The sequence below is a fragment of the Podarcis tiliguerta genome (assembly GCF_965153285.1).
Source record: "Podarcis tiliguerta genome assembly, chromosome: 3".
NCBI classification, from domain to species: Eukaryota; Metazoa; Chordata; class Lepidosauria; order Squamata; family Lacertidae; genus Podarcis; species Podarcis tiliguerta.
Genome location: NC_139536.1, coordinates 75,109,945 through 75,136,611, shown reverse-complemented (window position 1 = coordinate 75,136,611; position 26,667 = coordinate 75,109,945).

Below are 26,667 nucleotides of genomic sequence, written 5' to 3'. Positions count from 1 at the left end.
GGTGAGCAATTTTGCTTACAGAATGGATGACAACCACATCCTAGCAAATAAATGGTCATGGCACAGCATGATCAAAGACTGATTCAGCAACCATGCAGCTTACACGATACAATAGCCATACATAAAATGACTGCCCATATCTAGAAAATCCCAAACACCATGTCGAAACAATGTACTCCTAAATAATAATTTTAATTAAAAATGAGTTCGTGCAAAACTTGATAGTTCAGATTTCAACATTCCACTGTAAAGATATAACTCTTTCCTGGTTTGCTACTCCAGTAAAATGTTACTTGGCCTTCATTTTGCTTGGAAACTTGCTCCTTTTTTTTATCAGTTGCCATTTAACACAACATTGCAGCATTTTATTTTATCTCCCCTGCCCTGAAGATTGTACATGTCATGCATTTCAGCGTTGCCATCTAGTGGAGCGACAGTCTCCTTGCTGAAAGAGTTTCTTCCGCATGGCCTCATTAACAGTCTCTGGAATTGCAGCCGATGCCTCATAATTCTTCATGTGGCTACTGCTTTCTACGGCACAATGAAAGGTAGCATCCCAACAACCCAAGAGTCTCAGAGCTCCAGCTTCTGAGAGTGATGAAAAGTGATCAAAGGGTCATGCTTCTTCAATGATTTGAAGCAGACAGGAAAGACTCCCCCCCTCCCTGCGATTCACAGTCCTAATATAGGTATGTGAAAGATAGGTTGACAAGTGCTACAATCCAAAATCCTATGAAGGTCTTGAGATATGCTGCCCCTGAAAGCTTGCTTTTACATTAGTGTGATGGACAGAAGAAAGGAGCTTGGAAACTCACAAACGTCTAAAAGGCTGAACTAGTGGTGGCCTTGGACTGAACAGAAAGAAAAGAACATTCATGGTATCCAACCAGGAATTAAAGTTTAAAGACAAAACGAAACTTATAATTCATTTCATTCCCTATATATAGAAAACTATTATGTGGGCAGTGAATAAAACTACCATTGATACCATTGACTCTGTTCCTGTGGATAGGGGTAGAATTCCACCCCAACCAGAAACCAGACCAGACTTGATGGCTTCTAATGGGGGACAGTATCTTTTTAAATGGACAGAATTTACTTCTTTCTTATGAAAATCCACTTCAAATGCTGTGTACAGTTCTGGTCACCTCACCTCAAAAAGGATATTGGAAAAGATTCAGAAAAGGATGGCCCAAATGACCAACTCTTCTATGAGGAAAGGTGAGGCTGTTTAGCCTAGAACAAAGGGGAGTAAGGGGAAACATGATAAAGCCCTATAAAATTATGCATGGTGTATGGAAAGTAAAATAGAACTTTGGTCCATTCAATGAAGCTGAACATTGAAAGATTCAGGACAGATATTCCTCACATATCACATAGCTGAACTATGGAATTTTCTCTCACATGATTGAGTGATGGTCACTAACTTGAATGACTTTAAAACAGGATTAGACCAATTCATGGAGGATAAGCCTATCAATGGCTATTAGCCACGGGGGCCATATTCTGTCTCCACTACTGAAGGCAGTATACTTCTGAATACCAGTTTCTGGAAATCACAAGCAAAGACAGTACTGTTGCACTCAGTTCCTGCTTGCAGGCTTCTCATAGCTATATGGCCGGCCACTGTGAGACAAGAATGCTGGGGTAGATGGACCTTTGGCCTGTTCAAGCATGGCCCTTCTGAACACTTCTCTCATTGTGTTCACTTCCAGGCCCATGCATGAATGCTGAGACTGAGCAACATAACCCACTAAATCCATAAGCTGCTCCAGCCCTCATCTTCTGTGCTCTGAGGTTTCCATAGTGCTGAATGGGTAACAGTAACATTGCCTGCTCAGCATTCTGAGCATTAGTCTAATGGCTAAACCTCATGTTACATTGGTCATAAATAAAGGCAGTAAACCAAGGAGAAGGGAGCCTATGGCCCTCCCGATATTGGCAAACTACAATTCCCATCACTCCCTGGCAGTGTAGTCAATGATCAGGGATGACGGGAGTTGTAGTCCACAACATCTGGAGGGCCACAGGTTCCCCATTCCTGAAGTAAACAGTAAGTATACCAGTAATTCTTCAAGCTCCATGTGAGGACTTTAGAAATAAAATCAGCTCCTTGTCCTGGCCTTTGGTCCCATAAGTGATTCAGACGTTGTAGCAGAAGACAAATGTGCACCAAAAGCAAACCAAGTCACAGATCAAGGAGTGCTGTGGGACTCTACAAAAACAAAGGAGGGATGTCTCTGTAGTTTGAGAAAATGTGTCTCCCTTTCTTGCCCCCATTCTATCCTCTTTCAGATATATGAGCTGTTCAGAGTGTGCAGACTGAATTTTAACTTATTTGTAGATTGTCTACAATTTCCAAAGGAAGGAGGAATATAAATAAAGAGTCTGGATGTGTCACATAATGTTCTAACACAGAGCAGCAGGGAGCAGATATCTGTCAGTTCCAAGCCTTATTATCCTTATCATAGAAAGACCTTTCTATCATCATTCTGCTCTAGGCAGAAAACAAATCAAATTATGTAAGTTTCCCCATTTATCTGTTTAAGCAATACCTGGGGGAAATCCTGTAGGTTTTGGATTATAACTATAAATTAGCAAAATACATGGGACATTGGGGGAGCAGAAAATAAATAAATGCCAGAATTGCTAATGCTTGGCAGGAGAGAAAATGGCAATTGGGAGAGACTTGCCTAAAGAGCACAGCCAGGTGGCATGGAAGTGGCAAATCTGATATAAAGCCTCAAACCCACAGCTTTGAGGAATGCTGTCAGCATCCAACCTTTCCTAGAACAGCACCAGGAGTCCAATCTAAATTACATGCACTCTGAAGTTTAGCCTGAATATCTCACAAAGAAAAACTCCATGTCTGATGCTGAGGCTCCTCTTTGTGACACCTGGTGCAGCTAGAGCTCATATATGTTCATATTGTGGACCTCCTTCTCTCACATGCTAACTTCTTGATGAGTGGTGGCATCCAAGGTCAGACCAATATATTTTTTCCGCCCATGGCAAAATACAATAGCCCCTCACCCACCCACCCCAAATTCCATATACAAACCTGACTAGACTGGTAGATGGGTTCTGCTTCAACACTGATGACAAGACAGTGTCCTCACATGAAGACAGCAGGCCAACTTGAGGAATGAGAGGGTCATATCCCCAAAGTAGCAGGACAGTGTTAGCCCTAAACCTCTAAAGTTAAAGTTTGTCATATCTACTACTATACTCATGTAATATGAAATATGAGCTTGACATTTGGATCTTGAATGCTACTAAATGGAGATTAAAAGTTATAGTCAAGTGCTTATACATATTCACCAGCATTATTTTTTAAAAGTACAAATTACGCTCTTCTGCTTCTAAGATACGGTTCCAACATGAAAAAAGTTATTGTGAACACAAGATAAAGATTAAAAGTGATATTTTAAGCTTTATATATATATATATAGAGAGAGAGAGAGAACCTATTAATATATCATCCTTCTGTATCTGGGATGTAAGAATGGGATGTAAACAAAAGATGTTCCGACTGCTGGAACAATTGCCAGAACCAATGCATCACAATAAAAATATATTTCCGTTGCTGTCTTCTGCAGAAGGACAATCCAGAAGTCCTCACTTAATTCCTTTTCCAAATATAGTTGCTTCGTCCCATCCTGTAACAACATATATTTTCTGCGTAGAACTGAATCTCTGTTTTTGTCCTATGGGCTCATTCCCTAGTTGGAGGAATGCATCCCCTGGACCGGTGGCCTGGTTAATATGCATAGATAGGACAGCAGAAGGAGTAGCATCAGTGTTTAATCTCACCTGGAACCTAGAAGTATTTGGAATCAGAACCTGTATCACAAATGACTGCCAAGCCCTGGAACCTGAATGTTCCTTTAATGGCATAGCCAGGAGAACTTTTCTCTGCTTTTGCAAGCCAACTGGACAGGAAACTGCCTCCAGCCATGTGGAGGGTGCCTTTTACTCTCAGCATGGAAATTAGACGACAAGTCTGGGATTCCAGCAGGTTGGAGTCCTAGCAGATTTTGCTTACAAATTAATCATTGTGCCACAAAAGAGCTGCACTGGTGACTGTTGCAGGCAAATACAGCATCATTAATGTTTAGGGAAGGGACAGACAAAGGAACCACATTTCCATGGCAATGTGCAGATCTGTTGAGATAGTGTGCAATGTCGCCTGCCTTTCTCAATTGATTTGCTGAGGGCTAATCCAAATGCCACAATATCTGGATACAGAAAGCACCGCTTAGCACACAACTCATGTATAACACACACCAAGTGGATTTACATTTGTGTTCTACTACAGGCACACAAAATGGCACATATACACAGAGGGCCCCTTTATCTGTTAGTAACATGTAAGTTCCTTGCCTCTGACAAAATCCCTTGTTGCTACAGTGACATTTGGATGCTCAGCATATGCAGATCTCTTCTATCATCTTTTATCTGTATAGGGAAGATGATGGTTGGGAGGAGAGACTGACACAAATGGTCCTACAACACCAAGTGATTCTGGCTTCCAAGCATTGCTGCATTGGTATGGGCTCCTACCATGAGGGAAGCGAGGTAGCCTATGAAACGGTCACACATATCTATGACTAACCACAGTAAAATAAATATGTGTGTTTGTTACACATGACAATCTCTATATGGCACACTAGTTCCTATGTGGAAGTGCTTTAAGAGCATAAGAACATCCCTGCTCTCACCGGGGCCAACCAGATAACTATGAGAAATTGCCAGGGATTGGAGTCAAGAGGGTGAGACGGATGAGGAGTGATGGAGATCTCACACATCCCCCTTCTCCTGACGCAACAGGAGAAGAAGAATGCAACACTGAATTACAGCAGGGGTTTGAGGGGAACGAGGAAGGGCATAGCTCAGAGAGAGATGAACAAAATAGTTGGGAAGCGTTAGAAGAAGTGGGGGGCTAGCTGACACATCACTGGAGAGTATTTCTGATCCCCCTTCTCCCAGAACTCAGCATTTATTAAGGGTGCAGGAACAATGGAATCAGAGACATTTGACCACAAGCAGCCACCTTAAAGGGAGGTGTTGTTGCTAGGAAAGAGGGAGGAGGAGCCCAGCTTGGAGCAATGCCATGTTAAGGCTTATTGCATACTTTTGTCTCTCGCTATTAGGATTGAATATCTCTCGCTATTAGGATTGAGGGAGAAGGAGAAGGGGAAGACAGAGGACGAGATGGTTGGAGGCAGTGGAAGACAGGGGTGCCTGGCGTGCTCTGGTCCATGGGGTCACGAAGAGTCGGACACGACTAAATGACTAAACAACAACATTAGGATTGAATAAAACTCATTGAAAATGACTCTCCTTGTTTTCTCTTGCTGCAACTGGGGGAGGAATAGCTTTCCAGAAGGCTTGGCAAAGCCTTGACAGAAATGTACAAGCTGTGTAGTGTGGTGATTTTGTAATGTATGGAATAGCCCTCATGCAGTGGTTTAAGCCAATGTTATGGAAGCATATTGTCTCCTCTTTCTCTGGAGCAATTTCTTCTAACACCTGTCAAGCTCACTGATTGCAATCACTGGCAATCATCAGCAGTCTCAGCTTTGTATAATTGTTGCATCACTTGTGTAATTGTTAGTTGCATGTATACAAACTAGCTTCCTTGCCCTTGTAATCTCTAAAATTACCAATTATCTGTTACAGGAGTTGGAAACTAAGTAGAACTGAATCTATCATGACACTGGCACATCAGATAAGGCATTCTGCACAGCAGGTGATAAATCAGTATATAGTAACAGATATGTTTAGATTAAAAATGAATTTGCATGAATTTAAAACAGTTGCCGATTCAGAATTTAAAACTTCCTATCAGTGAGTGTGAAATCACATCAAAATGATATATTCAAGTAAATATATCTTTTGTAGATGAACTTTTTTTGTTTAGATAGCAACATTTTTTTGTTTAGGTTCAGAGATACCTGACTGATAGCAAAACCTAGAGCCTGATGCAAACTTCCTACATCCAATTTTGAATATAGATTTTGACAACTTCAGATTGTCAGTCAGTTACATACGTATTTGAATTCTGAGAAGCTAGGTGAGATTTTATCTCAAAGTCATTTCAGCTCATTTGCAATATCTTTAAGGTCATATTCACAGAGTAAGTCTTAATACAAGTCAACCTTATACAAGTCAGCTCCAATATAGGCACAAGTGGAGCAAAGCTCTCAGGGGAGGGACCTATATTCTGCTTATGTTATTCTATAAAGCACTATGTAAACTTATGTCCTGTATTCTGCTTATGTTATTCTATAAAGCACTATGTAAACTTATGACACAAGAGCCAGTGTGGTGTAGTGGTTAAGAGTGGTAGTCTCGTAATCTGGGGAACCGGGTTCGTGTCTCCGCTCCTCCACATGCAGCTGCTGGTTGACCTTGGGCTAGTCACACTTCTTTGAAGTCTCTCAGCCCCACTTACCTCACAGAGTGTCTGTTGTGGGGGAGGAAGGGAAAGGATATTGTTAGCCGCTTTGAGACTCCTTTAAAGGGAGTGAAAGGCGGGATATCAAATCCAAACTCTTCTAAAGCAAGGGTAGCAAAAGTGCCACAAGGCACCCCAGACACCATGTTTGGGAGTACATTGTCAGCAGTATGCTGATGACATGGGGTTATACTCCTTCTAGTAACCTCTCACAAGGCATTATATAGGGGGCTGCCTCTGAAAATGGTTTGGAAACTTCAACTGGTGCAGAATTTGGAGGCCAAGTTGCCTATCAAGGGGAGAGAGTTTGAGCATATTACGCCGATCCTGATCGAACTGCACTGGGTGCAAATTTGTGTCTGGGCCCACTTCAAAGAGCTGGCTTGGACCTATAAAGCCTTAAATGGCTCAGGACTGCAATATCTCAAAGACCACCTCTCCCAATATGAACTGACCCAGACCCTGCAATCATCATCTGAGACCCTTCTTTGTGTGCCTCTTCCATGAGAGGTCTGATGGGCGGGAACACAAGAATGGGCTTTTCCTGTGGTGGCTTTGTGGAATGCTTTCCTGAGGGAGGCTCACCCTGTGCTTTCATTACATATTTTTAGGCACCAGGCAAAAACATTTCTCTATAAACAGGCCTTTAGCTGGTTAACACACAGTGGCCTTTTAAATGTGTTTGTGGGATGGGGTTATTGGTTTGTTTTTGTTTTATGATGTATTTTGTGTTCTCGCTTTGTATTTTTATGTTGTAAACTGACCTGTGATCTTCTAATGAAGGGTCGTATGCTATTTTAATTAATATAGTATATTAATTAATATATTATTTGTTAATTAATTATGAACAATATAGCGATTGTTCAGGAGTGATGTAGGGTTATGTTACTGAGGTCATGGTCCTTTTCTGACATTATGAATAGGGCTTCAGTGAACTTATGAGGAGGGGAGAGCATGCACCAGCAGGCTCAGTCTACCTGCATTGTTCTCCTCATGTTCCAGGGTGACTGTTGTCTGCAGCAAGAAACATCCTGTACTCATGAAACTGCTGTGCATTTTGGCTGGGACCCTGGTTTTCCAGGATTTCAAAATGCAGTAAAGGAGACTTTCAAACAACCCAGAAGATGTGAAGGGCAAGGTGGAGGGGAGCTAGCATGCCTGTACAAATTCTCCCTTCTTCGCATGTTAACTTAAGCCCTATCAAGAGCTGCTGAATAGGGTTCATGAGTCCCACTTCTCCAAGAGCTTGGGGTCTCAAATTTCAGTGGTGCCCTGTGCAATGGCAAAAATTGGCACCCCACCTCTCACCTTCCATTCTTTATCGTAGTTGTAGCACCCCTAACACTTCATGCCCAGTGGGACTGAACCTGTTGCACTCCCCTAAATCCACCTCTGCTCCAAGCCACCATATGCATCACAGGCAAGACACTTTTCTTGCCACAGAGAAGATTCTGGCACAACCAGCAGGGTTCCAACAAAATATAAGATGCATGAAGGTCACTCTACCAAGATGGCACTAGTTAAGTTAGCCAGGGTAATGCCTTTATTCTACATATCAGGTTAACCACACTCTGCATAATGGAATTCTTACCAAATCCCTTAGGGCCTGTTCCTTTTCAACACTTATATTAGTGACCCTCATTCTAATAATTGAAACTAGTTAAAATAACCTAACACTTATTCTTTTTAATTCCTTTGGTTTTTAATACCCACAAGAAGTCACCTATTCATCTTTTTTTCCCCAGCTGAAAGGAAACCTGTTCTGTTTGACCTTTTAAAATAGCTGAGATCTTTATCTTTGCATATTCTGCTGGCCCTTTGCCCTCTTACAATATCATTATTTCAAGAGGAATCCTAGGACTGCCCACCCTGTACTACAAATGAAGACTTAATGGAGACAAGTGGGAAAATTGTATCTGCTGCAAAGAGAAATACACTACAAACTAGGTGATTTAAAGTCAAATGACAGTTCTGAGTTTGTTACATGTGATTAAACATACATTTTATGAACATGTCTATCACACTGATTTTTATAGAGTGCCTTTTAACAGTTCAATTATTGTATGATCCAAGGTGTGTGCAGCAGGGAAGTCTCTCTCTCTCTCTCTCTCTCTCTCTGTGTGTGTGTGTGTGTGTATTCTTTGTAAGTCAAGTATATAACTGCTTTCCTGCTAGTGTAATCAGCATTTGCACCATAGGCAGGGAGAGTACTGGAGCCTCACTCACATTGCTCTGTAAAACAAATGATAAATATATTGCTAGAATAGGATGGAGAACTTGGGAAAGCACCATAGCTCAGCAGCAGAGCACATGCTTTGTATGCAAAAGGTCCCCGGTATCTCCAGGTAGCGCTTGGAAAGACTCCAGCCTGAAACCCTGGAAAATAGCTGCCTAAACCACTGAGCCTAGGGCTTGCCGATCAGAAGGTCGGCAGTTTGAATCCCCACGATGGGGTGAGCTCCCGTTGCTCTGTCCCAGCTCCTGCCAACCTAGCAGTTCGAAAGCACGTCAAAGTGCAAGTAGATAAATAGGTACCGCTCTGGTGGGAAGGTAAATGGCATTTCTGTGTGCTGCTCTGGTTTCACCAGAAGTGGCTTAGTCATGCTGGCCACATGATCTGGAAAAACTGTCTACGGACAAATGTCGGCTACCTCAGCCAGTAAAGCGAGATGAGCGCTGCAACCCCAGAGTCGTTCGTGGGGTCCTTTACCTTTACTTTTTAAATGCCTCAATGGTTTGACTTGGTATAGGGCAGTTTTCTGTGTTCATAACTTCAGGAGTCTCCAAATGAAACACACACAAATGGAGAACACAAAGTACACAAGAGTGTTTGTAATGTACACCTCCCTCTCTCTGTGTGAAATTGCAGCATGTGATAAGCCTCTATGTAGGAACATTGGTTGCCATAATAAAGAAACTGTGCTACTGTATAACCCCCCCCCAAAGAAATGCCACATTTAATTGCATTACATTGTTAATAATAAATCTTAGTTTTAAAAGGCTAAAACTTCTTCCATGGAGAATCTTTTAAGTCAAGTTTCATCCTCCATCAGGATGATAATGAAGTGGTTCCTGGTGTAGTTGTCACTCTCTCGTTCCTAAGTTGGACAAACAAAATAGGAGTTAGTCATTTTGCATTAAGCTCAAGTACTGGGACCATTCCATGGTATACATCAACTGCACAACCATCTGTTTCTAAATGGCCACAGAGATTTATGAAGTTTGTGAGTTGCTGCTGTCTCTTTCCTGGTGCCAAAGCATACTTGACCTTTCATTCTTGCCAAGAGTTGATCAGACCACTGGCAGCCAAACCAGCAGCCGGATTCAAACTATCAGCTGCTTAGGAGAATTCCTAGCTCCCTGTCCTCTTGCCATGCTCACTTCATTATTCCCACAGATAGGCTGTGATTGATTGGTGACCTCTGTGAGTGTAAGCATAGAGGCCACAGATCAGACAGCCACTTCAGCCATACTTTTCATTTGTGGACAAATGATTTTACAAATGCCCAATGGACAAAACAAAATGTCACTAAAGGTGATGGGATCCTTTTAACAGCTACCATAAATTTTGGGTCAAACTAACCAAAATACAGCTATACCTATTGCCCCCCCCCCAAAAAAATCTTAACTTTCAGTTGAGCTGAACCATTTTGTTCAGTACAACTATTTGAATAACCCACATGTCTTGCTAATCTTTTCATATCCTTTTTATTTTTAGGCTGGATGAAAGCTAATAGTGTATAATTAATACAAAGGTAGGATCAGAGCCCATAGATTAGTGCATGTTCTGGGGTTGTTGTTTTTTTACACTGCTGTAACCAAATATGAAGGATGTTGCATCAGTTCAGTAATTCAGGAATGTGTAGTATTGCAACTCCACTGCCGTAGCTGTGCAGTAGGGATACTGAGTGTGATCCTCTCCAGATCAATGGGGCTAAGGACCCTCTTTTCCACTGGAACACAATCCACAACCAGAAACAATAAAACTAACATATACACACAGAGAGATATATGTTCCAACGCCACCAAAATTCGTACCCCAAACTGCCTGTAAGAAGAGCTTTCTGGATTAAGCCAATGGCTCATCTAGTCCAGCATCCTGTTCACACAGTGGCCAACCGGTAGTCTATAAGAAGCCTGAAAGTAAGCCCTAAACACAAGAGCACTCTCCAGTCCTGCCGTTTCCAGCAATTGGTATTCAGAAGCATACTGTCTCCGACCATGGAGGCAGAGCATAGCCATCATGTCTAGCCTTTGTAGCCATTGATGGCCATGCTTGCATCAGTATTCAGTGGGGCAATGCGCCACAGTTAGCCACTCCATCCCAGCAGCCATAGAATTCAAGCTGCAGGGAGAGAGAGAGACACACACACTCCTCTTCTCTAACAAAGAGAGGAGGTGGAAAGTTAAGAGCTGACTATATCAAGTGCCATCAAGCTTGGTCACAGCAGTGCAGTTAATATGACAGAAGGTTTCGAACATAAAAGTCAAGATGACAGAAGGTTTCAAGCACAGCACTTCACATGACAGAGTATTTTAAAGACACTTCCTAACAAGTCATGATAGATGACACAAAAACATGATCAAGCAAGTCAATGTACCCAGAGAGGTTATAAACACTATCACATTAGAGTCAGACAAGGATCTGGGAGATAGAGAATGATTAGGGGTATGGGAAGACAAGAAGAGCCCCAGAGACTAATATTGTTATGATCGGGAAGTTGAGGATTGTACAGTTTTATACAAGAGCCTTGGAGAACGATGTGACAACAACCCAACTGAGTCAATGATTTCCAGCCTTTGAATGGAAATGTTTAGTGGGGGTGGGGTGGGGTGGGGGAGGAAAGCAAATTATTCACATTTTCTTATGCATGACAGCTCTCAAAGGAAGAACAGTGGTACAAAACGCACCTTTGGTGGCAAAACTCTCTTAGCAGATCAGACCTTAAGCTTGAAGGTTTTTCTCTGCCCCTCCCAACCATTCCACAATCATTTCTTTACCTTTCCACCTCACCCCCATGGGGCAATGTACTGGCGTACACACACACACACACACACACCGATGAATAGGGAATTTCTTCTGGGTATTAAAAGGAATATTTAAAAAGTCAAACACAAGCTGCTAAAATCTAGTATCAAACCAGGCCAAGTTCTTAATTCTTGCTAGCCAACTGATGCTGTTATTGAAATGACACAAAGAGAGTAAAGTCAAAAGTCACAGATGATTTTGATACTTGAATATCCTGGCAAAATACTGGTTACAAAGAAGTTTATATCATGTGTTACTTCCTGGGAAGACGTAACATGAAGCCATAAGAAAAGAACAATAAATTGCACATTAAATTAGAAACAGGAGGAGAAATGGCAGAAGGAAAGGAGGGAGGGAAAGACACTCTAGTTTGGACCCTGATCCATATGTTTGTGCACCAGAGACAATAAGAAAATAACAGATTCAGCCTGAGCTACCTGCTCCAATAGCAAGAATTGTATCCATTTTCCTGACTAATGCAGAGATAAAAATCATTCAGAGAACTGCCTCCACACCACACATTCAGAGCACTCTTTTAACATTCATGACATCTCCCAAATAATCCCAGGGACTACAGTTTGCTGCAGGTGCTGGGAACTGTAGCTCTGTGAAGTGTCTTGCTGTATGGTGGATAAGAACTACTGCTTCTGATGGAGAAACCAACACTAATACAAGGTATAAGCGAAGAACAAAGCATGCTTTGCATTGGCTTTCTTTTCGGGGTGTCAGATGGGGAATTTGTGCAATGCCCGAGATGATGGTCACCATTAGCCTACCCCCCCCCCCCCGGCCACCCCTCCAATCATGTTCTACCTATCACATTTTGTCTGCAGTCAAATTCATGTTTCCTCCCCTGAAAAAACATCAGAGCATATTGGCTCACTTCAGTGACAGTTCTGCATTTAGTCCATTAAGCCAAGATGCAAAGGTTTTGTTTTGCAAAGCCAGCCATGAGGCATTTCATTGGAGATGCCAAAAAAACATAAGACGATCCTCCCTCATCAGGCAGATTCGAAATTCAATTCATAACCAGATTATTATAGTTTCCTGTTGAAACAGGGGGAGGAAAGCCCCCGAACTGCAGCCATAAAAAGTCAATGTAAGTCCACTTAAAAACATGCTCACGCAGGAACAAAAAACATGAGAAATCAAAGGGAAACATCACACAGTACAGTAAAGGGAAGATCTTATAATGTATCACTGTTACCCCAGAACAGGCTCAATAGATTGTTATCTTTGTTCTATTACCATTAATTACTCCAGCTGCATGAAAGGACACAGTAACTGAGCTTATATAGGGGCTGAAAATGTATTAAGTATACAAAGACAAACAAGGCAATGGGGTCCAAAGAGCTTTTAAACCAAGGGGAAAGTTGAGGCTTTAAAGGGTTCCCCTCCCATATTTTGCAAAATAGCATGGTAGTTAAATAAAATTTACTGAAGAGCTTGAATAGTCACAAACTCTGCTACTAACATACAGCCCTTGATGCCCAGGGGAGGGGCAGGTGGCTTCGCTGAAAAACAAATTTTTGCCCGAGCCAGAGCCTGATTGAGATAGCTGTGATACACCCATCTCTAATTCAGTGTAGGGTCATCCTGTTATCAGCCACTGAGTGAACTTTAGGAAATATACTTTTGATTGTCTTTTGGCATGCTAGTGATATATCACATTTAATGAAATGTTTGCATGTCATTATCTTTTGATACTTCATTATATTTTGGGGCTGATATATATCAGCAAATCATGCCGGAAATCAACCACTGTTGTGCTGGGTGGCCTTGGGTAAATCAGTCTTAATACTTCTCTTTAGAAAGCTTTTTCTCAACACATCTCATTTGGGTGGAACTGGAAGAACATAACAAACAGTCTAATCCAATACATAGCTACTCTAAAGCAAGTCCCCACTGAGTGCAATACGACCTACCTCCAGGTAAATATGCAAAGGTTTTCAGCTTTAAAACGATGTTTTACAAGGTGTGCATTTTAGATTTGCCACATTGTCTCTGAATAGTTTAAAGAAATCAGAGCACAAGCTCAGCTACCTATCAGGCCAAGGTTTAATTGTCTGTGACTTAATTAACATAGTTTGCCGGGTTCTTTAAGATAGCAGGCTCGAACACACAGTTACCAGCTTGTACGTATAGTAAAAGATTTATGGTTGCATTAGAAAAATCTGGTACGAGTATAAACAGCTATTCAGACCCATTAAATATACCGTACTTTCCCATTCTAGTATTACATATATTTTTTTAGCATTTCTAGAACAACTTTCCTCAAATTATGACCTGGTTTGCAAGCAACAATCAGCCAAATCACAGCTTAGCATGGATGAATAGTGCTGTGGGCTCCCATAGAGCTGACTGCAGACACTTAACTCCTCCAAAGTCATTCTGCCCCTGGTTTGGCTCAACACAACGTCCTAACCCAGATCATGGTTTAGCTCTCTGCAGACAAACCACAAACTGTAACCAAGGTTTGCCCTATGGTTTACAGCTCATAAACTACATATTTATGGGGTGGGTGGTGAGAGAGAGACTGTGGATGGCAAGAGCATCATATACATTACACATACCTCACTGCCTAGAGCAGAGATGGTGAACCTGCAGCCCTCCATGTGTTGCTGTACTCCAACTCCCATCAGCCCTAGCCAGAATGACCAATGGTCAGGGATAATGAGAGCTGAATCTAACAAAATCAGGAGGACCACAATTTAGCCCCTCCCCCAGACTACGATGGTTTGTAGCTTCATTTCCCCATTCATTTCAGTACAGGTAAATCAAATCCCTAGAAAATTACATGTATTTTTTTAAAAAAATAAAATGAAATAAAGATGGGAGTGGGTGAGGAGACATGAAATGCCATAGGATAACTGGATCAATAATTGTTGAAATGTATGTGATGTATGAAAGCTTGCTTTTTTTAAAAAAAAGAGAAGACAGTTTTACAAATATTTCAAACATCTGCCAAGGTCCACAGTGAACCCATTGGCTGTAAAAGAAAACACTTTTCTTTTGCAAGTCAATGAGAAGAGTTGAACCTAATTTTTTAACTGAAATTTTGTTGTCTTTTTCGAAGAGGGAGGCGGTGGCCTTGGGGAAGGACTTTTAAAAGGGAAGAACAGTGGTACCTCAGGTTACATACACTTCAGGTTACAGACTCCGCTAACCCAGAAATAGTACCTCGGGTTAAGAACTTTGCTTCAGGATGAGAACAGAAATCATGCTCCGGCAGCGTGGCAGCAGCAGGAGGCCCCATTAACTAAAGTGGTGCTTCAGGTTAAGAACAGTTTCAGGTTAAGAAGGGACCTCCGGAACGAATTAAGTACTTAACCCGAGGTACCACTGTATTCAAATACATACCCACCACGTAACAGCTTTCAGTCGATTCATCTTTGCTTATATAGGAAGATGCCTTATACTGGATTAGACCATTGGTTCGCCCAGCTCAAAATGGTCTACCCTGGCTGGCAGCAGTTCTCCAGGGATTCAGGCACAGAACATTCCAGCCTTGCCAGCGATCAATGTCAGGGATTGATTCTGGTATCTCCTGCATGGAAAGCAAATACTCTCCTCTTGAGTCATGTCTCTTCACTTTGTTCACCCTCCCAGTCAGGCCAGTCACAGGCTGTGAGCTTTGCTGATGCAGTGCCAGTGCGGGAGGAACAATTAATTTATAAGCAGGTGTCCTCAAATGAAAGCTTCATAAGCTACACAAAAGCCTCCAGGGGATACTTTTCCTCCCGGGCTTCTTCAGGTCAACTGGTCTGCCAGTCATAATACCCCCACATGATAACACTAGCAAATATCAGGTATTTAAAGGTTCTGTTATTCGTGCGGTGGCTACATCTACCTCACAACCAGTTCTGAATGTTAAACTGGAGCTGCTTAGCACAGGAAAAGCACAGAAACCTGTTTCAAAGATATAGCCTTGCTTCCATTGCTGTTTGAGAAGGCTGCTGTAATTATGGATGCAGAGAAATCATAGAATGGTTTTTGAATGTGCATTCAGGATGCCTGAGCTACAGCTGTAAATTCTAAAGTTGTTTTAAATCACTGGTTGCAATTTGAGCCAGAATCTCAGTTCCAAATACAGTTTTCAATGCAATGGTGGCAGCTCTGTTCAGCTTATGTGAGATACCAACACAGAAAATGATACTTCTGAGCATGTACAGAGTGCTTTTCATTGAAGAGACTAATCACGGCCAGAACCAGAGCCCAAATATCTGAGAGATTTAGGGCATACTCAAGCTTTAGCTTCTCTCTGCTTATAAACCTGTCACAACAAATATACTTCATCACTGAAAATCCGTAACCTAGATCATCTGAATACTTTTATAATCCAGATTCATTGTCCCCACATAACCCCTTGTTAACAAAAACATATGCCGAGTCAACTCCAGTCTATAAATGTCTGGTGCTTGTGTTTTGAATGTTTCCCTAGCCATGAAATTAATGGAATTATACAGCCGATACCATGGCCAAGGCATGGTGACAGAATAATTAAATTTCCAATAAGGTCTGGGAAATTTAACAAATAAACAGACACAGTTTCCTTCCCCTCTTATAATTATAAGCAAATATGTCTGGTCAAAGAAGCCCAGTTTAGAAACATCTTTACAAACATAATAATTATAGATTTGAAAACTTTGTTATACGAAGTAATGTAAATTTGTTTTAGTATGAGTCAACTTTGTTCTCTGTAGAAATGAAAAACATTGGATATTCCCATTTAAGTCACAGGTACATAAAAATATAAGAACCATGAAAAAGGGACAATAATAAGGCTATAGCTATTGAGGTATTTAAGACTTCTAGGCACAATATTTCTTGAACTATGTGCAATGAAACATTCACTATGCCACTGTCCCATGTGATATTTATCTATCATGTATTGCCATGTTCTGCCAGATTTCCATGGGGTGTATTAATAATTAGACTGGCAGTGAAATACACTTTCCTAGCTGTCTATCCTGATTCTGTTGTAGGTTAAAGGGCAGGGTCTGAATCTCTGTTCTGATAAAAAAATATATTAAATATGATGTTAGTGGTCTAAGCCCATATACTTCCCCGGGGACTCCCACTTTTAATAACCTCCAGTATTATAGATAAAGCAGAGGGCAGTAATCATTACTGAAATGGATTTTCTGGCAGAATTAGACATCACCTCTCGGAATCAATAATCATTTTAAGCTAACAGGGTGATTAAATGACCTTCTTTTTATTTTCCTTCATGTCGAGTTGCTTTTTATCTTGATTTAGGACTGCACAGCTAGAACAAAGATAAACAGAGGACTCAGAACACTGCAATGGCTCAGTGAGACCTATCCATTATGAGAGTAAAAGCATTCTACACTTTAATCAAGCTCTCACTGTTCAATCAGGGCTTTTTAAAGACGAATGCCCCAACAGTCTCCCTGTGAGTGAACTACAGTTCATGTGAATAAGCAGCACTTTAGACTCCATTTCAAACATGTGCACCCCATTAGCTTTTGCCTTTGAGGAAGTGGGGTTATGTTTTCAAATCTGAGAGTGTGCTAGCTGTTCCATCCCCTCCAATGATGGCACATTAAGCCTTTCCATTTAAAAATGGCTTCTTTTAAATGTTTGTTTCTTTAATTTCCGTACCATCCTTCAATACAAAGTTTGTTTAAAAAGGTAGCTAATGCATAATAATAATAATAATAATAATAATAATAATAATAATAATTCCCCACTCCTCTCACAGGGAGGCTGCCTTGTGAGGTGAGCCCCAGGACTCAGCAGCCATTCTTGAGGTCAGCCATTCTTGAGGTCTCCTACCCGGGTCCGCTCTGGTAAGTGCAAGCACTCCCATGAATCGTTTCACAAAGGAGAAGTGTACAGTGGTACCTCGGGTCACAGATGCTTCAGGTTACAGACTCCACTAACCCAGAAATATTACCTTGGGTTAAGAACTTGGCTTCAGGATGAGAACAGAAATCGTGCAGCAGTGGCAGCGGGAGGCCCCATTAACTAAAGTGGTGCTGCAGGTTAAGAACAGTTTCAGGTTAAGAACGGACCTCTGGAATGAATTAAGTACTTAACCCAAGGTACCACTGTACTGAGAGAAGATTCCAGAGTTGCTGCATGACCAGGTCGTGAGTTGAGGAAATCCCTGCTTGCAGCAGCAGCTGTTGTGTTTCTGTGAATAAATGTGCCTCTGCTAGTGTTACAGGGGCCCAAGTGGCACCAACAAGAAGTGAGGCATTTAGTGCTGCCAGTACTAAGCTCTGGAATGTGCTTCACTCAGAGATTTGACAGGTATCCTCACCTTTGACTTGTTGGCGTCTCTTGAAAACTTTTCTATGCTTACAGGCCTTTGCAGCTGTTTAAAAGTTCATTGAACAGCTAATCATGATTGTTCTATTTATTATTGAATGGTTGGTCACTGGGTGTGTCTGTGTATGTGCCCACTGCTTTGTAGGACGCCTTCAGGAGAAGAAAAGGCTAAGGAGTAAACCCTGCACAAATCCAGAGTGGAGTCCCTAACACAGTTGGGTAATGCTTTGAGTGCCTCTGGTGCCAAATGTATTGCTCTGCTTTCCTTTGGACTATACTGGTGACCGAAGCAGCTTGAGAATGCATTAATAGACTCTAAGCACAAGGAACAGAACTGAGCTAAGAGCATCGTCTGTGAGGTTATAGCAGATGTCATTCAATTCTGGGCAGCATCCAAATTGCTTCTCATTGAAAGGAGGAAACAGAAAGAGAGAGTCATTTTAGTAGCTTTTATACGTCAAGCGTGCTGGAAAAACTTCACAGGTACTCCACCTGCTACTGTGGCACTGTGAGTGATTCTCTTTTGACAAGGTAAAATAATTTTTCTCCCAAGGCCCATGAAAATAAACTGATCAAAAGCCACGTTGGCGAAGATCAAATTCTAACCTAATATCTTATAACTAAGTGGAAAGGAAAATATGAATTAAATGTGGAATTAAGTATCCCGGTATAATTTATATATCATTAGCCTCAGCTTAAATTCTATTAGCAAAACTAATATCTATGGCAATCTTTCTGGGGTCTTAGGCAGGTTGTTAAGGTGGAGATGGAGAGAAAATTATGTATTTCCATAATTAAAGTCCTAAATCAAGTTAGGTCTTTATAAATTAACTGCAAATAAGATTAACTACTCCTTCCAATATGAATCAAAGTTATAGGAGGAAAGCACACACACAAAGTTAGTCATTAGTTGTTAGTGATGCTGATTACTTGAAAATGATAGATTTGTATTAAATCACCAAATGAGTTTAGAAACAGTCATTCAGGTTCAAAGTTATAACTGCTTGATAAGTTCCACCCTCCTATGGCAATTGCCAAAAGCTGTAATAAAGTCAGGCAGTTCAAAATGTGATGGGCAAAATCTAGGCAAAGTTTTTTGTTTCAGTTATTTTTATGGCGCCTAACAAGGGTTGCCTAGGCAGCTTGCAGTGTAGAACAAAAACTTAGAATCATAATTACATTTTTTAAAAGAAAAAAGGCAACAAATAAAAGACAATTGGTCAGAATGTGTTACTTAAAAAGAAACAACAGAAGAATAAAAAATACACAGCACTAATCCAACAAGAGTATAGAAGAGGAAAATTCACTGAGCTAAACCAATAATGGAATCACATTCTTCACATGGATTGGGAAAACTGAAATCAGTACTCATCTGGTACTGAAATGAAAGGAAGGTTCCACAACAAGTAGCCACCACTGAGAAGGTATTTTCACTTGTTACCAGTTAGCAAGCAGGTCACCCACTGAAAGGCCTCAGATGACAATTTTGAAGACATTTAACTTCCATAGAAGATGTTTCAGCATTTGCTTAACTTTTCAAGTCAATGAGACTTGACAATGCTTTACATTGGCCTGATGGCCCATCTCTAACTAAAGATGTACAGTAGTGGTCAGGGTAGAGGGGCAGTGGCACTAACCTGACGTTCCCCCATTGGTGTCGCTGTGCTTTACTAAAAGACGGAGGGGTGAGCCAACGGGGAAGTTGTTATAGTGCAAATGTACTGGCAGGAGTGTGGGATTGGCTCTGCTGGTGTGTTTGCACTGTGGCGACCTCCTGCTGATAGGAAGTTTAGGGTGCACAACTGCTCTCCGTGCTGACCACTATTGGATATGTAGCTCTGTAAAGCCTTCACCCTGAAACCCTTTCTCCAATTGGAAGTGAGCACAATACTGAGCCCCATCTGTGTCTTGGTTTGTTCTCTGCTCTAGAAAAGATTTCATCGCCTATCTCCAGTTTCAAGGGGTGGATGGAGGTACAAGTGTCCTTGGTGTTTTGCTTACAGGTTTGCTTGATTATTTTTTGTTCACCTTACCTTTCCAGTAATCGGTGTGCATTGGAAATTGTGTAGTTCAAAATTCAGCTTTCTATCTGTTGTGGAAGTTCCTTGATCTCTTGATTATTGGGCTATCAGTTTGTAAGGTCCAAGTGTCTTGCTATATACTAGATCTGCAGAGCTTCATAAACAGCCTACAATAGGCTGCAGAAGTTTTATTGTATTGACTTCATCAGTCTTGTATTTTGACTTACTGCTGTAAGCCTCCTTAGGGAACCATTTTTGGTTGAAAGGTGGTAGAAATGTGTTCCATAAATAAATAGCAGAACTGAGTGAACACAGTTACTTCACTTTTTTGAAAGATCTCAAATCCAGTTGCATATGATAAAAAGAAAGAAGGAGAAAACTCTGTGCTTTTCTTATTTTCTTATTTGTGCTAACAATTCACTGCATGCTCCAAGAAGGTTGTACTCCACATGGGAATGCGAGCGTCAGGTGCTGATCCACTAATCTCATTTTAAGTCTTTAGCCTTCTGAAGTTCCCGGTTTGAAGATAGGCCTCCCACAGTTTTATTTAACCTTACTCAAGTGCCTGACAACAGTGCATACTGCTGAATACAGCAATATAACAGCCGTCCTTGGTACTATTGACAGATAAATCATCACCTTCAAGAAGCAGAAATTCTCGTTCCAGCAAAATCAAAGGAATTTCTAGTAATTCTGGTGAATTGGTAAGCCTTAGTAAATGCTCAGTTCCGGCTAGACTTAAATAGTAGTTTTCTGGTACAACTGTCACATCAATCCTGAACTCTTCTGTCCTTAAGATACGTATTAAAACTTTGAATTTAATAAGGACTACAAACACAAAAGGTTACACAGGTGATATGTAATGCGGATGATTTAAAACATCCATATTAGCAGTTGACACTAAAGTAGAGTTTATTGAGCTCCTGTTTCAATAACTTGCCATATATTTGGAATTAAGTATTATTATTATTTATTAAATGTGTATGCTAGCTACCCTTCATCCATCGATCTAAGACAGTTCACAACATAAAAATGCAAGACAAAAACACAAAATATGTAATAAGAACAAAGCAAAACAATAACACCCTCCTCCAACCCCTTCCACATTTTAACTTGTTCTTGGTTTTGTTTTTTAAAAAATACTTTACATTGCAAAAAAAATAAAATAAAAAACCTTGGTCAGAGGGGAGGTAAGCATTTCTGAGAAGGGAACAAAGGGAATGTTTGGCTTCAGTTGGACAAAACCAGAACCTACACCTGCTTATTTCAATAAATAGAAATCAGAACCAGGTGGATCATTATGCATGCTCTAAATTGCAGATTCTAACCCTGATGCTAATTGTGCTTTACACATCTAGAGCATATTATTATTATTATTATTATTATTATTATTATTATTTGTTAGGCTACTGACCTAGACAATATGATTCCTATAGATGCTTTATCATTATGTTTCTACTCAGGGAATAAGCATGCATTACATTTTAGAAATTCATCTAAAAGTTTGTTTAGGTGTACACCTAAACATTAAAAAGGTAATTGCAACAAATGTGTAAAAATAGAGGTATATTCAGTTATACTTGTCAGGATGCAGGAATTGGCAAGAGCTGTCAGTGGCATATTTGACGGCAAACCCAGGATTCCTGCTGCATTATGTGTCAAATTGCCTATAACTCAACAAAGTCTCAGAGAAATGTTAGATTTTTTGGCACTTCCAGCCATTGTTTAACCGCATCGTGGGAACTTAACCAGTTCCAATGATCTAGAAACCCAGATTCTTCCCTGGATGCTTTTAGTGGGTGACAATGAAGTACACATTTAACATGTCTGTTAGAATAGTGAAGATAAAAAGACTGATTATCTAGGGCAAGATTGTCCTATTGATATTTGTAAAGACAGCAATTCCAACAAAAAATTGCATCCACAGTAGGGTCTCATTGTCAGCTACAAAACACAAAGAACCGTGATCACAAGGCATTCCATATCTGCAAATTGAGAGCTCTTTCTGTGTTTCCAATGCTTTTTGGATTGTAATCGTGTAACAGGGATACCACAACTAGTATCCAGGCAGTAGCCAAAGGTGCATTTTGAATTACTGTAGGCACAATGGTCAAATCTGCAGGCTTCATTTCAGTGTGGCTTTCATGGGTTCCCTGCACACTGAAATCAAGCAAACAAGGGTTCAGAAGCTGCAGTGTTACAGTTTTCCAAGATCCAGAGGGATTTAGTCAGGCCTGTGGAAATGAATGACTTTTGTTAGTCATTACTGCCGCCTTGATTTCAGCAGGCTTGATGGACTTCTGTGAGGAGCCACTGCCTTCATGGAGTGATATTGAATGTATATCCATAGTTGTCTCATCATGGATATAGCATATATTAAGAAAGTGTAGTAAATGATAAAAATGCAGGTATTACATATGCTTAATTTTTAAAGAAAGTGTTTTTTTGCAGCCTGAAGTAGGTCATGTGAATTTCCACTGCCCGTTGCATTTGTGAAGAAAGGGCAAATTATGGACCAACCTGTACAGGAATAAGCCAGTTGATGTGCATGGAATGAGAAGTGCATCAACAGCAGCATTGGGATACAGATGTGCAGGTGATCTAGTTAAGTGGTACCCCTTTTGACACAGCCCTCTAAAGGTGAAGATGATCTTTCACATCCATCCTCTGATGGGAATGAGCTTTTTCATCTGATGCCTGGCTCCACTGCACATAGTGAGTATTACCTGGGGGTTACTAGAAGTGAACACCCACTTGCTCACAGCTATCTCTGGATTGTAGTCATTGCTGAGAACAAATTAATGTGCATTTCATTTGTGCATGTTGCTTGTAGAGCTTCTTGCGAATATGGATTAAAATTTTGCTCTTCAGGTCTACCTTGCAGCTCCCCCCATCCCAAACATTATGTTAACAGGGTTTTCTTTCTTGATATCCAATACATTGGTGAGTGAAAAAGCATCCTCTGTAAAATGAATCACTCTTCAGTGATTAAAGAAAAATGAACTCTCCTGGTGGGATGAAATCGTACATAAGCTTTGATGAATTTCAAGCACCCTTACTATCACAGATTTTATTAGGAATTTGGAATTCTTGGTGAAGTGACAACAGCATATTAGATGGCCTAATTATAGTGATCTCAACACTGGAAATATAATTAGAATGGTCCAATCATCAAACCCATATCAATCATTTATGCTGACATGAAGGTTGTGAATATGGCTTTGGATGAAAGCTAATCCTAGATTTTGCAACACTTTAAAATCTCTATTTGGAATGAAGTGGGATTTGCTATTAGAATGGTTTTCTCTTATGCCATTTTGATATGAACAAGATTCTATGTAAACCTTTATTATGGCTAGTTGTTAAATGATGCTCAATATTTTTCAGGTTTATAAACATTAGAAGTCCCATCCCATGTCGGGAACTGGCAGGATGCTGACGAGTGTGCACAGGGGAAGCGAGGCTGGAGTCTGAATCGGGAGAGGGGGTCAGTGATTTGAGGGGAACTGAACTGGCCAGGAGGCAACAGTTAGAGGCAGAGCTGGAAGGTGGAGCACAGAATGGGTCAGAAAAAGAGGAGGAAGAGACAAGTCAGGCAAATGGAGGGCCAGGTGCTTGCCCATCCTCTCCTGCACCACTGTCTCCCAGAACCAGGAGGGGACTGAAAAGGGATGAGCAGAAGAAGTTGCCATGCAGGAAGAGTCTCTGGCTGCATGCATGCAGCCTGTTGGGGGAGGGTAGATAAACTGGTGGAGGGGGAGTGGTCCCCTGTTGCTGCAACTGCTCCATAGAGCGTGGACCTGGGAATAGCTCCCTAGATGCTAGGTTGGTATGTAGCTGTAGAAGTGACAGTGTTATGTTTGACAATAGTTAACTATCTGCTGTGTGTGTTCCATTGGCTGAGATGTGCCTTTGACTTCCCATAACTTGAATTCAATTGAGAAGTTGTTGTTGTTTAGTCGTTTAGTCGTGTCCGACTCTTCGTGACCCCATGGACCAGAGCACGCCAGGCACTTCTGTCTTCCACTCCCTCCCGCAGTTTGGCCAAACTCATGCTGGTAGCTTTGCGAACACTGTCCAACCATCTTGTCCTCTGTCGTCCCCTTCTCCTTGTGCCCTCCATCTTTCCCAACATCAGGGTCTTTTCCAGGGAGTCTTCTCTTCTCATGAGGTGGCCAAAATATTGGAGCCTCAGCTTCAGGATCTGTCCTTCCAGTGAGCACTCAGGGCTGATTTGAGAAGTAAATCTACCTAATAAAACAGTGGGGGGTTGGGGAAGTAGTTTGCTGGGAGTTGGATTTGAGTTGGAGGTCATGAGCTTTGAATTTAAACTGTTTCTATAACATTGCCAAATGTTTATAACATTCTCATTATAGCATCGCAATGGTTTATTAACTGGCTGAAGCTGATGTCCATCAGTGTCTGTAGGTCCACAGCTTCTCCATCTTTGATCTGGCGGTTCAGGGTTCCCCCCCCCCCCTCCTGACAGGCAAGAGAATGGGCAGAAAATCTAAGGGCGCAGAGAATCATGATTCAAAAGTAGGACATATTGTGGGACCCCTTTTCTTCACATCCCAGTGCTGGAGAAAGAGATGGTGTCAAAGGGTGACTGGGGTAGCCTTGTGGCTAGCGATGAGTAGAAAGAAAATAGGCTCCTTTCAGGCCTGAAATGTATTTCAAAAGCCCTGCATATGTGCTTTTTTAATGCAAGTCTCTCATCTCTTGATTATAACCATTATCTACTTTTCATAAATGGGTGAATGGAGAAAATGGAAAGCAATGGTTAAAAAAAATAAAATAAAATTAGAAGCCCTATCGATTACACACCGTCGTTAAAAAAAACCTGTCAGAAACAGTGTGCAATTTCAGATAATTACATATAATCCCTAGTAATCCTCTACAGACAGCATGAACTGGCAGTCATTAGTATGCTTTCCTGTCTCTTGTTTTGCATACGCACCAGGTTCTGCTGAATGCTAGTCCCCCTGGTAACTGTCCTATTGAAGGATAGGAAATGTTGCTTTCACTGGAATTACACACACACACAAAAGTCTCTGCCTAAATTCAGGAGAAGAAGGACGTGCAATGCCAAGAAACATATTACACCTTTTTCTTTGTTTTTCTTTCTTTTGCCCAGTAAGACTACAGTATAAATGAAATACAAAGAGTTATTTTATTTTTATTTATTGGCAGTATAAGCCACTGGGGCAGGCTTAACAGCTGGCAAAGATAAAAATAAATCTTCAAAGACAAATAACTTCCAGTCTCCTTTCCTTAGGGCCTCTTTTATTAACAAAGGGAGGTTCTTCGAAAGAGCAGAGCAACTTCACGAAGACAGAGCAAATGGGATAAGTCCACTTACCACTTTTTAGGAATGTGGTGGCTTTGCAGGACGGCCAGCACCTCTCCTCCTGCCAAAGATGCAGGGCTGGGTGTCAGGGTCTGATCCCTGCCAGAGTGTGAACTTCAGTTCACACTCCATGCTTGAAATCCAGCTCTGCTGGATTGGCCAATGGCAAGCTGGAGTGGAGAGCTAGGCTCTCCAGGGGTGGGCTTGAGGAAACAATCAGGCTTCCTTCAGGTTCGCTTCTGGGGGATTTAAGGCAGCCCACGCCAGCCCCTGACATTCAGCTCTTCTTTGTCAGATCAACCCACCGACCCACTCCGGTAATTTCACATTTACTCATTGAATTGACCTTGCTATGCCTGCGGTGGTCACTGCATTTGTGGGGCGTGGTAGGAATTTGCCTACCAGGTGAATTGACTGTGACCTGAAGGTTTTGCCTGCCCATAGCAATCATCACAATTTTAGCAGCTGGGTAACCTCAGCCTTAGTTGGAGAGGGGTTGTACCCTCGCCTTCCCCTCCAGAAGTAGAGTGTCCCATCAAATGGATCTGTGATGGAGTTGCTTCTGTCCGTTTGCCCAGATGGGGGGCTTGGGCCCTGCGGGGATCCCCCTATTTGATGTAAGTCATAGGAATCCCCGCTACCGGGTTGATCCTGAGGTCATTTCTGGTAGGCAGCTTGGGAATAAATGCTTACCCAATGCCTATGCCAAACCACTTCATCTGTAGTCAGTAAAGTTGTGGTTTGATTCAATCCCATTCAGCTGTGTAGTCTCCTTTATTGGTAGCTCACCTGAGCAGAGGAGGGGCAGAGTGCATGGTCTGGGCCTGCAATGCACTTTATTTAGACTAACTAGTGTTCAGCTAGTTTTTAAAAGATAAATGAAACATCTAGAAGTAAGATGAGAGGCAAGTTTGGTAGGGCCAGTCAACGAAAATTGGTAGCAAATGGGTAGATTTGAGTGAGGTAGTGGCATCAAGAGAAAGCGTTAAGCTACATTCCTCAGATCTGCTGCTCCCAAACCAGTTTGTGGGCTCCACGGCTGCTGTGGTGAAAAGTTAACTGAGCCAGAGTGTCTGAAAATATCATTTTCTGAGAATGTTCTCTCCCTTCTCCCATCCCTCAAACTCTGAAACTGTTGAAGAATTTGCCATCACAAACAGTGCAGAGAATTTCCAGAGGCCATTTTCACTCAGCCTTCAGTTTCTCATTAAATTATTGGTACTGCCTGCCTGCTTGCTTGCCTGCCTGCCTGCCTGGACATTTGGCCTCATATTTTTTGGATCTACTAAGGCTAGAGATAGCACAAGGTTCTCAATAGCAAGGAGGCTTCAAAGCATGTTCCGCTTAACATGCTTATAAGGCTGCTTCAGACCATCTTACTCATTGTAGAAAGTTCATGAGCTGGAGTGGATAGAATGGGAATGTGGCAGGGGCAAGGCAAGCAACTCTGCTCTGCCTTCACTTTATGCACTGTCACACTCTTCCCCCAACCTCTGAATGAATGAGTTAC